Source organism: Canis lupus, chromosome 19, assembly GCF_003254725.2.
Source record: "Canis lupus dingo isolate Sandy chromosome 19, ASM325472v2, whole genome shotgun sequence".
In the NCBI taxonomy this organism is placed as follows: Eukaryota; Metazoa; Chordata; class Mammalia; order Carnivora; family Canidae; genus Canis; species Canis lupus.
This window is the reverse complement of record NC_064261.1, coordinates 34,228,723-34,242,622: the sequence shown is the minus strand read 5'-3', so window position 1 is coordinate 34,242,622 and position 13,900 is coordinate 34,228,723. Positions and strand designations below refer to the sequence as shown.

General features: G+C 36.2%; 1 long non-coding RNA gene across 1 annotated transcript in view; it reads right to left on the bottom strand.

Moving 5' to 3' along the window:
• Positions 1-6,625: 6,625 nt before the first annotated feature.
• LOC112649883 (uncharacterized) overlaps positions 6,626-13,900 on the bottom strand; it is a 28,334-nt gene continuing 21,059 nt past the window's right edge. Inside the window, exon 4 of the long non-coding RNA XR_003129762.3 lies at positions 6,626-6,763. This is a non-coding gene — a long non-coding RNA (uncharacterized LOC112649883). The remainder of the gene's footprint in view (positions 6,764-13,900) is intronic.

Here is a 13,900-nt window from a genome sequence, read left to right as displayed (position 1 = left end):
TGCCTCTCTCTGTGTCTCTCATGAATAAATAAATAAAATCTTTAAAAAAGGAGCATTGTTACAAAAGAGATTGTGTGCATTCCAATAAGCCTGTGAAAATATTTACTTTCTCATAAGTCATTAGGAAAATGCAAACAAAAAAAACAAAAACAAGAAATGTGATAACACTCTCGCCTATCCATTTGTCACAAATAGTTTATATTTGGTGTTCAAGAATTTGCAGGGAAACTGTCACACAGTTGATGAGAGTTGATGTCTAAATTGGTAAACCTCAGAGAGCAATATGTTAGTATCTAGGGAAAAAGTACACATCCTTTGAATACTTGCTGGGTGTTTAGCCACTGGACACATTGTCAAAAAATGTCAAGTTATTTATGTGAAGAGTTTACTGCAGCATACTTGCAATGATAAAAATTAAATGAAATACAGAAAAGGTATTTAATTAAAAGATTTAAAAATAATCTAAATTTCCGTAAATATATCACAGTTTAAGTATAATGTACTACCTGTGTACAACAAAAGGGTCTGCAGTTATTGAAAGGATTGAGTCAGATCAGTATTTGCAGACATGAGAATATGTCTGAGATCTATTCTTAAGTGGAAAAGAAAAAATAAGCCCTATATTTGTGTTTTAATGTGTATCAAAGCACTGATTTGTTGACAGATACACCCTCCCACTCTCCCCGGCTTACCTCCCACACATGCATGCTTTTATTTCATTAGAAGAATGCAAAAGAAAAGATATAAATAAACTTTGGTCTTGAGGAGAGTGACTATGATATTTTTAATAACTTTCAAATTATTTGAATTTTCTAAAATGAATGATATTACTTAAAAAATCAAAGGAAAAGTAGAAAAATTACTTTTCCTATAAAATGATTCAGAAAATATTTGATCTGTGGCAAATGAATCTAGAGATCAAATAAATCTATAGATCCTCAGACCTTCTAAGATAGTGTAGTGGTTGTAAAATAGGATGTCATGGGGAGAGCATGCTTTATTGGCTGCTACGTGGGAAGCAGAGTGATGTATCAGGTGAAGAGATGGAGGTGGCTGTTCCATTCAATGGGCTTTCTATAAATTCACAGTTTAGCATAGTGATTGGAGGAAATATTTATGGAGTCCATCCGTGTGAGCTTAGTTCTTAGCTCTAACATTTACTGTGTGACGACCTTGGGTGTGGTTTTTAGTGTTTCTGTGACTCAGTTTCCTCATCAGTAAAACACAGTCGAAAATAATGCCTACATCTGAGAGGATTTGTGATAATTAAACAAAATACTACTTAAAAAAGCTTTTAGGATAGTGATCGGCAAATAGTAAACTGTAAGTACATGTTAAGCAATATTTTAATTAAGATTTCAAAAGTATTAATTGTGGCAAAAATAGGCGGTCTTTTGATGAGTATCACTGACATGGTAAGGTGTCTGAATGAGGCTCAGCAGAACTCTGCTGCATTTCTGGTAGTGCTTTAAACCCTTTGTTTATAGCTCTTTTCTACTCAAAAGGAGCCTTTGTTTTTTCAGATATCAAGAAAATAGAAGCTGATCACCTCTGGCTGATAGGTCAAACTTTTTTTCATGTCTTTCTAATGGAAATTCAATAAAAGCACAGGATTCTTTTGGTCTCAATAGATCTGAAGAAAAATGTAAGAATTTGGCTAACTACATCCAATGAAAGATTTTTTCTCTGAACACGGAGCTTGTTCTCTCTAGATAAGTGAATGAATTTACTCATGAGAATTACTGTGTGAAAGCCCTCCTCATCTCCAATATTAACACTAATTTGGGACAATCATCCAAGTTTTCATATATGTTGATGGCACATCATCCCGGTTCCTGTCACCTAAAATTAAGCAAAGACAAACTCAGTAAATTCAGGTTCACATCATCCCCATAATCCCTGTTATTTTCCTTATTTTTCAAAGTATATGCTTCAACAGCATTGTAAGCCACATTCTTTGCTTCTTAAAATCATTGTGGTGGTGGTGTTTGGTCATTCACTTTGTGGCACCTTGCCACAACACCAAACGGAAACTATCTTATTCTCAGATAAAAATAAAAATTTAAACATAAATAAAATATACATCTAGTTCAGATACTTCTTCACAAATCCTTTGTCAAATAAAGCAAAGCAAAAACAAATCCAGACCTGATAAGAAGGGGCCTGATATGAAAGGATTATTGGGGGGGGGGGGAGGCGCTAATGCAATAGGGAGAACATTCTGACCAAAAGGATAAGCAGGTGTCTCAAAGGTTCCACAAAAGCAGTTTTTCCTTTACAGAGAGGAGTGAACAGGGCAGGGAGGAGCCGGGTACGGGAAGTAGGACAAAGGGTGTGCAGTGACAGGCAAAAGACACACTGTTTCACTCTGAGGCCACTTCTCAGGAGGGGCTTTTGGGTCACAAGCTTCACCAACGAAGCTTTCCCAGTGCTCCAACGTTCAGTTTTAACATATGGTCTGGCCATTGTTCATTTGTATGTTGCTTCTCTCAAAGTGTTTTGTTCTGATGAATTAGTAAGGACGAAACAATTCAGCTAATCACTGATAAGAATGGGAATTCAGAGGGTGTGATTTTGGTTTGGGGCCTTGTCATAGGTAAACAAGGGGCACATCTAACGTGGTTCTTTGCAGTAAGCCATTTCCAGGAATACAAAATGTCGGGGGGATTTCTCAGCTTTGCTATTTTCCAGGACCATAGGGCTTAGGTGAAATTCAACATTCTCTGACCCTTATTTATACAGCAATATACATATGTATGTATGTAAATAGTTATGTAAGTGTTAATTATGGACCAAATATCCCATAGAAGTTAATGTAAACATCTCTAGCACATCTCTTTCTATTTATCTATGTATATCTACATATAGATATAAATATGTCTTAAAATACTAAATATTTCATATTGAATCTTTTGGTTGTGTTTGTTTTTTGAAAAAGTGATGAATCTAAATATTTGGGAGCCTGCTGAGGACTTTTCAGTGTTCCTTCCTATGATATATTAATGAGGTATTTGAGGAAATTTAGAAAATGTTCCTCACCTACTGAGGTTTCCTGCATTTTAGGTTGAGAATGCACTTCATGCCATCACAAATACAAAGACTCCTTTCTCTGTTACTGAAATTAATAGATATCTTAGCCCAAGTTGGCCGTAGATGTGATTTCCTCAGGCTTTTCTTTCCTTACCCTTAGTGATAAAGACTCAGCCACTTTTTCATTTGACTCGAGTTCCATGATTGTCCTGCCACAGACTTTTACACCTTCAGGGAATGGTGCTTGGAACAGATATAATAGACACTATACTTTAGGATCTACCAAGATTGCATTATAATTCAGAGCTAAAAAGAAATGCAGAAAAGGTTCATGCATAGGATTGTTCATTATCACTCTCATCGATTTCCTTAAATTTAACTTCACGTGTCCATAATGATTCAGTAGAAGAGCCTCAGGAAATTTGAAAGGGCTGTTTAAAACAGCTTGATTGCTTTGTTTGTGTGGACATCTCTTTGATCATCTAAAAGTGAAATAAATTAGATGGTGGCATTTCCATTGTTGCTTTCTCACTGCTTAATCTATATCAGAGCAATATACATGTTATCAACCCATTTCAATCTTAACTCGATGTGAGGCTTTTAAAATTGAGCCATAAATCATTTTGAAAAAGGAACCCAAAAAAAGAAACAAAGATTTTCATATGGGAAGCAGCATTCTAAAATTTAATTTTGTAAGAATCTTATTTAGAAATGTGAGATATAAAATGAATGGCCTGGAACAACTGGTGGAAAGCACAGGGTCATGTGAAGACAAGTATGAGACCAATGGATCAAAGATGTATGTATACTCTGGTGTCCCTAAAGGGAAAGAGACCACTAACATAATATAAATGAGAAGATGCTAGAGAAGCTCCCTGTCTCCCAAGATATGTGAACATGCCAATTCAAGTGTTAAAATATATCATATACATATTAGAAACATCAAATATAACTGGGAGAAATAACTGTAAGCATATGTGAACCTTTAGCTTTTGCAATGTGAAGAGTTGTTGTTCTTTGCTGGATCAGTATTGCTCCATAAAATAAAGAATTTTAAGACAAAGAAAATTTTATAAAATTATTGTGGTAGATGATCAAATGCAAAATATGAACATTTTTAGAATGAGATCAGGGAGGGATGAAAGTAGCAGAATGGGTGAGAGATACCTGATAAATCCCACAAAATGTCACTCTGGCTTAAGTATTAAGAAAACTTTTCTATTAGTTTTGAATCAGATTCCAGATGAAATCAAGAGTTAATTAATTAGATCATGGAAAATTTGAGAACTTTTGTAGCAAAAAAGTGAACTTCTAAGCCATGTTTTCCATGTAAACAAGAAAGGGTAAGCAGAGATGAAATAAGTGGGAGTGTGAGTAAACTTGTCCTAAATTTCCCATATAGTAAATTTGATCATAAATGTGTAGCAACTAGATTGAACTAGTGTATTCTTTACAGTGGTCCCCTCCCCCTAGAAAAGATTCAGTTGTTCAATTAAAAGCAAAACTATCATCAGTATTGTATGTGTGCCACCTGCATCCCCTTATCTTTATCAATTTGGTACATGCTCACCTGACTTCCATCGCAGAATCTGCATTCCTTTCCCTGAGATCTTTCTCTAGTTTGTAAGCAAGATTCATCAGCCCAAGCATGGGCCAATTTTGCTGAGGATGTAGGACCTCATGGGAGCAGTGATTAACCAATGACTTTATAAAAAGGGAGGTGATGCAAAGAATGCATCACTCTTCTTGTCCCTTTTGTGGGGTAACCTGGAGGCATGATCTTCACACTGGGTCCTAGGACTTCCCCAGCAGAATTAAGCTTCAGCGATCCACAATGGTAGTGGGCTTGATTATGTACCTTCACTCCTGTGTTTCACTTCCCCTACTGTTTCCTTCATCTTTTAAACAAATGTTTGCAAGAGACCCTGGTCTCAAAGTCTGCCACAGGGGAACCCAAACTCAGGCAAAGTCAACTGAGCAGTATACTTTATATACTGTAAATGTATCACTGTTAAAATCCTCTTGTTTCAAGGATGTTACCTTAAAATAACCTGTTTGGTGAATGGATCTCTGAAATCTCTGCTTAGGGAGAGAGGATGAGAGAGAGAGCGCGAGTGAGCAGGTTTGGGTGTTTCAGTGGGTATAAGAAAATGAGATTCATTCTGGTGCAGCCGTTTTCAAGAAGTAAAGGATGCTGTGAGCAGCAGCTTGTGGTTGAAGTTAGTGATGTGGGCACAACTGCCGAGGCATAGATTTGGCCTGCACTCCATATGCACTGCACAGCTGGCTAGGCTGCTGGAGGAGCCTACTGTAGAAGGACAGCCTGCTGGGCTTGAGATAAAACACACCTGCTCCTCATTGCTTCCTTCTGGGACCTTCTTTGCTAAAAGGGATCATCTCTTTTTCAATAAACACTGGGCTCCGTTATGGGAATACATCATGCAGGACTGAAAAAAAGCCAGCATCCACAGAGAAAAGTTGGTAGAACATCATTCCAGGCAAAAAGAGAGTTGTATCTTCCAATTTATATTGGTCTCATACCCACTATCATTACTGAGACATCCATAATCCTAAAAAGACTTTCAGGAGAAAAATAAGCTCAATTGTCAAAGGACCACACAGATTTACAGTTGGTTTTGGCGGTCCATTGCCAGTTACATAGCTCGACATTTGAGATCTTCCAAGCAAAAATGTTCGGAAGACCTCCTGGAAACTATAATTGCTATGTAAATACATCATCAGTCTCCTTAAAATTAAAAGTATTCTTAAGCAATATTCTGACATATGAAAAATTAATATAATATAGCTAACAGTATATCTTCTGTGGTTCAAATTCTCCCAGACCCTTTTCCCTTGTGTGTTTGGTTTGTAGACTCAAGAATCAGAAACTGCTGCTCAAGAAAGCAAAATGGTTCTTTTTTTTTTTTTTTTTAGCAAAATGGTTCTTGAATAAATATGTAAATGTTGCCTGATGTAAGAATTTCTAATGAATGCATTATTTCATGGTGTCTTAGAAGCAGCTATTGAGAGTTATTATTACTCTTATGAGCCAGATCAATCTAAGAGTTAGGAGAAAGGACAGATCCACATGCTTATGATAGCTCTGGGCTAAGTGAGTCTGTCAATCTGTCTGTCTTTCTTTTTTCTTCTCTTTTTTCTGCCAGACCACCTTTCCAAAGGCTAGCTTACTATCCCTTCCCTAGTAGAGCAGTTACTTTTCCTAAGAAATGTGTGCTGTGGGGTTTATATTTTGCAGAAGATGAAACTTGAGTTTTCTTTCTATTTCCTATAGCTATTTCTTCTTGACTCCTAGCTATCCTGATTTTCATTTGATCCCCAAGCCTGGGTTATAATGAAGAAAACAGGAAACACATTTGAATAGAACACAGTTGCAGTTTATACAAGTTGGAAAACCAAATATAAAGAGGAGAGTCTTTCACAATTTTCTCTAGGCATGCTGTGTTAGTCTTCAAGACGTTGCTACATAACAATATTCCCTCTTCCAAATACTGAAGAAGTTAAGAGCAATTGGTTGAATTCAGACCAAGGGAGAAATGATAAACTCCAATAATTAGTGATGACCTAATGAACTCTTACCATTATGTAATTATGGAGCTTTTTGTAAATGATGCCAACTTCGATTTTGCCAGTGCCATATCATAGTCCTTCTGGTGATAGCTCCAACCAGGAGTTGTTTATAAATGTCAGTGTATATGATTCGAGAAAGAAAATCCTATGGAAGGATAGTTTAGTTTCTCTCAGCCATATTCAATAGAAATATAATGCAAAACACATGTAATCTCAAATGTTCCAATTGCCACATTATTTTTTTAAATTGGTAAATTGATGATACATTTACTTCAATACATCTAAACATTTTTTTTAAAGATTTTATTTATTTATTCATGAGACACAGAGAGAGAGAGACAGAGACAGAGGCAGAGGGACAAGCAGGCTCCATGCAGGGAGCCTGACATGGGGCTTGATCTTGGGTCTCCGGGATCACGCCCTAGGCTGAAGGCGGTGCTATACCTCTGAGCCACCGGGGCTGCCCACATCTAAACATTTTTATTTCAAGATCTAATAAATATAAAAATTATTAATGATATATTTTGCTTTTTTTGGTACTACGCCTTTGAAATTTGGTATGCTATTTACAATTATAGCATATTCCAATTTAGATTGGCTGTATTTCAGACTCAATAGCCACATGTGCCTAGAGCCTACAATGTTGGATAGCCAGTCTATAAAGTATCTGGATACAAAATCCAAGACAAAAAGTGCTGATACTTTAAAACCCAATAAAATGCTGCATTGTTCTGGTGGCATTTTTGAGAGAGAAGGGAGCTTCCATAATATAATGATAAAAATTCACAGCGGATAATGCCTTTTTCCAAAATAAATTGGTTATATTTAAGAATTAAGTCTACTGCTCAGCACTGTATATTTGGAATTGTTTCAGCTCATTTTCTGACATCGGAAGGAGGATGCAATGACTTTTATTGCTTCTAGGACATGATCTGTTTAACATTTGGTAGGTAAACTATGACAAAAAATATGGAAGGTATACATATTAAGGTATGCATATTAAGGGTGGTTTACGTTGTATATCTAGGAGTTTTTAGAATGAGTGTAGTCAGTTCTTCTCTCTCTCTCTCTCTCTACTATTATTAGTTTGTTGAGATAGCATCATGGTGACAAAGATTGCTGCAAAATTGATAGGGCATCCTCTCCTGAATCAAGTTGCCTTTCTAATCAGTAGAAAATGGAATAGAGACCATTTTTAATGGTGCTGTTTTTGTTGTGGTTTTCCAATCACTGTGGGCTGCAAAAGATGCAGAAGTGCACTGGCTCTAATTTGGATGCCCTAGGCATGAAACTGTTCTGTTCTACATACTGAGAAGAGACCATTTCCAGTTAATCCTACATGGCCATGAAATATCAACAAAACATTTGAAACTAAAATGCTTTTCCTATGATGCTTATAGAAACATAAAACATTTTACTTGTCAGAGAATTAATACTACTTATATATTTATGAATATTGGCAACAAAGATATGGAGCAAATATATGCTATTAAGATATTTTTCTCTTTTTTTTATTGGAGTAATCTAGTATTTCTTTCCAACCCCTTGCGTTCCCTCTTTATATTCCTTAAAGATTTTGCTGGAAAATGCAAAATGTATTATCCTGTCCAGAATGTTCCCACAATGAAGAATATAATTAGAGTTTTCCATTTGTCAATATTTACTTCTTAGGTCAACAAGAACTGTAAGAATCAATCAATAAAATCTCAACTACAGAAAACCATTTTATGATGACAGATAGCTTATATTAAGGTATCTCAGTTTTTCACAAATGTATATAATATTTTTTGCTAAGCCCTAAGTCAAATACCAAGGGAAGTTTTAATAACTCATGAAAAGTAAAAATACAAAAGAGTAAAAAAACCTTTTCTCTGTAAGAACTCTATGAAAATAGTACAGTTTACTTTTAATTGAAACATGACACTTTAAAAATAGAATCAACTCTAGAATTTTACCTGCTTCTATCACTAGACATGAGCTTTTAAGTTATGTATAAAGTATATTCAGAAATCTTTCTCAAACTACTGGATCTGCCTTTCACAAAGTTTTGGATCTATTGGAAGAATTTCAAAGCCAGAATAAATAATGTCAAATCACCTAGGGATTGTTAGAAACTTAGAAATATGATGTGGTAAAAAAAAGAATGGGAACCGAATGTTAAAAGTCAGTAAGGAGGAGCTGTTATTGAAAAATGTCTTAAAATCATTTTTAAAAGCTGGAGAACAGTTTAACCAGAACTTATATTGACTATTGTCAATAAAAAGAGTTAGGAAAAAAATTTGTACTTTTGGAAATGCTCTGAAAACCATTAGGGAAACATTTTTTTTCCAAAATGGAAAAAGGAATTTCATATTTGGATAAAAACCCACTCCAGAAATTTACCCACTGAAAATGCATATTATATAAGGGGAAAAAATCCTCCCCTTGAAACTGGCAGTAATGAGAATGTATGAGCATAAAATAAAAATTGACCAGGGTATCACAAATTTTAAGTAATTTTTAAAAATCTGTTGTCTTTATATTTGTTGATTCTTTTTGATCCAAGTGTGTGTGCATATGTGTGGCTTCAGTAGGTTCACAGGAAATCTGTTTTCCAAATGTATTTTCCTATAAGATCGTAAGTTTTTCAAAATGATTTTTTTTGTAACCGTAGGCAGTTTTATTTACTTCAACCAATTGGTTCTGTAGTGATTACTTATTTTGCACCATAGTTTCTAGTTGTCATCCATTATAACATAAGCAACTTTTTTTTTACAAAAATATTTGTAAATATGCTCATATTCACATGAGCATCTCAAAGTTCCTACCAATACATATCTTGCTTTCCATACTATGATGCATTTAATACTCCCATATTAATCCTACCGAGAAATCAACATTCAGTCTCCATTATTTTTGCACAGATATTCCAAGTGCATTCATATTTAAATGTATCACACAGCTAATTTCTGTTGCCTAGAAGTTCTGTTTGACTCTTTAGAACTTAATCTTTAAACAGTCTCACTTTTATGCCATTGTTACCTAATAATTTATTGCCAGGAGGCTAGTATTTGATTTGTTTTTCAAGTAATTCTATATGGGAAGGAATAGAGAAAGAGATATAAATATCTTGTAAAATAGAAGTACCTTTTTTTTCTAATACAAACATGCATCTCTATTCAGAGGATCTATTTTTGTTCATTAGTTAATTGAATTTATTAGCTAATCCAATATTCACTTATTTAAAATAGTTCAATAGCTAATTATCTAGAAGCTACTATTGACAAAGCCAATGAAAAGTGTTTATGGTGTGGGTTGTAGGGTAATATAAACATGAGTAAGTTTTGTGTTATCAAGGAAAGTTTAAGCTCTTAATGAAGACAAACTATACACACATAACAACAATATAAGGAAGAAAGTAATAAGGGCCATGAGAATGGGTAGAAGAATTTTATATTCAGAAGAGGGAGAATGCACTCAGCTGTGATAATTGGATATTTCATGCATTGGTGACCTATTAGAAAAATACAAAAGAGGAATGAGATTTAAATGGAGTGCCATATTCAATGAGAGTAACAGTTCAGATTTAGAAAGGCCCATATTGTATATTGGAAATGAGGCTCACTGTGAGGAGAAGTAGATGTCCCTTGAAGTAAGGTACAAAACCATTTTCTTAAGCCCTTGGAAAGACCAAGGAGTTAGTCTTTGATTGAGGTGTTCCATTCCCAGTGTTTGGGCAGGGAAATCATATTACAAGGTAGTGAACTTGGAAGTGCATGGTACTGTGTGATTAATGGGAGGAGACTGGTAGCAATCTTGTTAGGGCAGGGGAAAGCTTGTGAAGGATGCAAAACATATTGTGAAAAACAGTCAACCAAGTGTATGTCATAAAGGAATGGGAAAAATAAAAATCCACTGTAAAAGACTGGTGAAATTATTAGAAAGGGAATAAGAAGCTGAGAGAGGAGCTACTGTGTGAGAGCAAAGACAATTTAATGACAGTCGACACAGGGGTAGGGGTGTGCAGATGTCTAATGAGCTAGAAAACAGGAGAACTGGAACACCGGAGTGATCTGGGTCATTTGAGAGGCAAATCTTTATGTAGGCACTAAATTTGATGGGTAAATATTCACTTTATGTTGGAGCATCCCTTAAATATTGGGAGGGTTGTCCATGGGCATTATGACAAATATAAGAATATGAGACATTCAGAGGCACAAATCCCATCTATACTCTGGCTGGTCATGTGCATCACAGCAAAACAGGACAAATGAATGGATGTGTTAAAAATCAGAATGAGTTCTAACTCTTTAAAAATTCACATTAATTTCCTTGTGCCTTACTTATGTTGAGTTTTGGAATACCACAGAGTTTTGTTGAATATTTGTCAAAAAGTGATGTTGTGTCACATAGAACATGGAGATCAAAATGGAGAAAGCAGAGAAAGAGCTGGATATGGTAATCATGAAATACCCAAGGGATCAGATAATATGAGAGGTGAAGGAAGTCATGGGTAAGAATCAAGGCAGCAGAGCAGCCAGGGTGGCTCAGCAGTTTAGCGCCGCCTTCAGCCCAGGGCCTGATCCCAGAGACCCGGGATCGAGTCCCACGTCGGCCTCCCTGCATGGAGCCTGCTTCTTCCTCTGCTTGTGTCTCTGCCTCTCTCTTTCTCTCTCTCTCTCTGTGTGTGTGTCTCATGAATAAATAAATAAAATCTTAAAAAAAAAAAAAAGAATCAAGGCAGCAGGCCATGGTCAGATAATGATGTGCAAGGACCAGAGAAAGCAGCGTGTCAGGATCCATTTGAGAACAAAACTTTAGAAGTTCACATATTCTGGAGGGCAGAGTTAGAATGAGAAGTTCAAAGACCAATGAAACACACATGCACCAAAGAGCAGAGGAAGCCAAAAAGAGGTGCCTGGGATGAAGTAGTTACTTAATACTCAGGCAGTGTTTAGCCGGTATAAAAAATTTAGGCATGTATAAACTAATGACTGAAGTCACTTGTAGGGTTTAATTTATTTGCTCCTATTTTATTTTGTTGTTGTTTTATGGCAGGTAAAACTTCTCACAGAATCTCTATATGTCACTGACTTTCAACTTTGGCTACTCACTTGAATGACCTGAAGAGCTTTAAATTTTACTGATGACTTGGTAACTCCCCCCACATTCCAAATTACCTTTCCTGATTGTATTTTGGGAATCTGGAGTTTTTGACCCTCCCCACATAATTCTACTTGCCCACGTTCAGAAATTCTATGTATTTAAAGCTGGCCATAATGGAATTGATCACAGGGAAGGGGAGTGGAGACTAAAGGAAGCTGTATGCCATGAATTGTCTCTATACCAATTTTATATAGGTTATGAAGTAGACTACCTAGGGGATAATTCTAAAAATACAGAATCCTCAGTCCTACCCTCTTGCCCCCCCAGCCCCCCACAATTGAATGGAATCTTAGTTTTGAAGGCAGAACATAAGTGATTCTGATACATACCCCTGTTTAAAATTCCCTGTCATGGGTCTCCCTAACATATATTCTGTAAACTACTACCGATAAAGATTTTGACTTCTGCTGAGTTTCCAAGCTTTGTATGAAAGATAATGCTGTGGCCTGCTTAGAACTCATGATTCAGTACAATTAGTTTCCATCTCTATATTAAATAATAACTAATTACTATTAATTAAGAGCTATGTAACAAGGTACTGATAGTCTCTGAAGATTCACAGAGACGAGCCATAGTCCTTGTCTTTAAGAAGCCATCCACCTAGTGGAAGAAAAACAAGTAAATCACTATGGGTGTGGGGGCTGAATACTGTGCTAAAACTGGGTGGGGCATGGAAGGCTGGCATGAGCAGGGAGGAAGCCAACAGTTCTGCATAAAGAAACCAGGTGGGAATGTTTCACTGGTAGGAGAGATCGGGAGAAGACCTGGGTAGCTGAAGACAGAAAAGAAGTATATTAGAGAGATAGGAAAAGGGACAAACTAGGAAGTAGACAACACTCTAGTGCAAATTTCAAAGTTTAACCAAGATACAGGTAGCCTTCTCTTGGAGCTTCATGATGTCTCATGCCTTCCTCTTCCCCTTTGGCATTCAGACCAATAGAATATATGCACAAAGGTCTATTAGTTTGCCACAGGACAGATGAGAGGGTTCAAAAAGCAAGTCTGTATTTTTTAGGCCAACAACTCTGCCTATTATTAAAATTGGACAAAATTAGTTTTAACCTCTGATGAATCAGGTTGGCTAACTCTCCATTTTTGGGAACTGGATTGAACACAGGTGATGAAGTAGGGGAGAGGGAGAACAGAAATTCTCCTCTTGGTCCTTCTATGACAAAGACCATTAGCTGCTTATTAATATCCATTCTCTACTTCTTCCTTAACAAATAACCCAGGTTTCGTTGGGACAGACAATGCACCCAGTCTAGAAGCAAATTTACCAGTCCCAAGTTGGGTTACTGATATCTGTGGGACAGACAAATTTCTTAATTTACTCAAACCACTTTTTGTTGTTGTTGTTGTTGGAAGGAGTGGTGCTGTCCCTGCTGCTTACAGGAATGTTATAATTTCTAACTGATACTTTCTCTCACTAGGGAAGAATTGACTGAAGTAAGTCCCTGTCTCCATAAGGCGAGATTGAAAACTTTGGCATGTAACCAGTAAAATCCACTGACTTATAAATATGTATGCGACGCCAAATTGCAGAACAAGCACTTTTTATAATCTAAAGTAAGAAATAGCCTTAACGAAATCCCCCAAATCTGAATTGGATCTCTTAATAAGAGAAACATCTCATTCTTAAACAATACTAATAAGACTAGCTTACCATTTCATGTTAAATCAATTCTTACAACTATTTTGGAGAAAACTCTTTCCAGGTTTTTCCAATTATTAGGTGAGTAATTTGCAAAAGGCTGCCCCAGGAAGTGTCCGTGAGAGGATGTGCCAGTCCCTTAAATGGAAGTGACAGCTGCTGGATAATGCTGGAGTTCTGGCTTATGCCTTCTGCTCACTCACTGTGACAGAGTTGTGATGAGTCACCTTATGCTATGAGCATAGATGCATCCCTTATGAAGAATGAAAAAAAAATACCAACAATACTTCTTTTTTAAAAATGGACTGAGCAATTGTAAGAAATCTGCACAATTATTCTCTGATCTTTTTAAGGAGTTGATCATCACTGTGGACATTTCATGCTTTTAATGGCTTTGGTTTAAAATTAATGACAATCCTCAAGCTCTAATGATAAACTTTACAATAATGTTTTCCACAAGCATTTAGGGATGCAACATTAGCCACT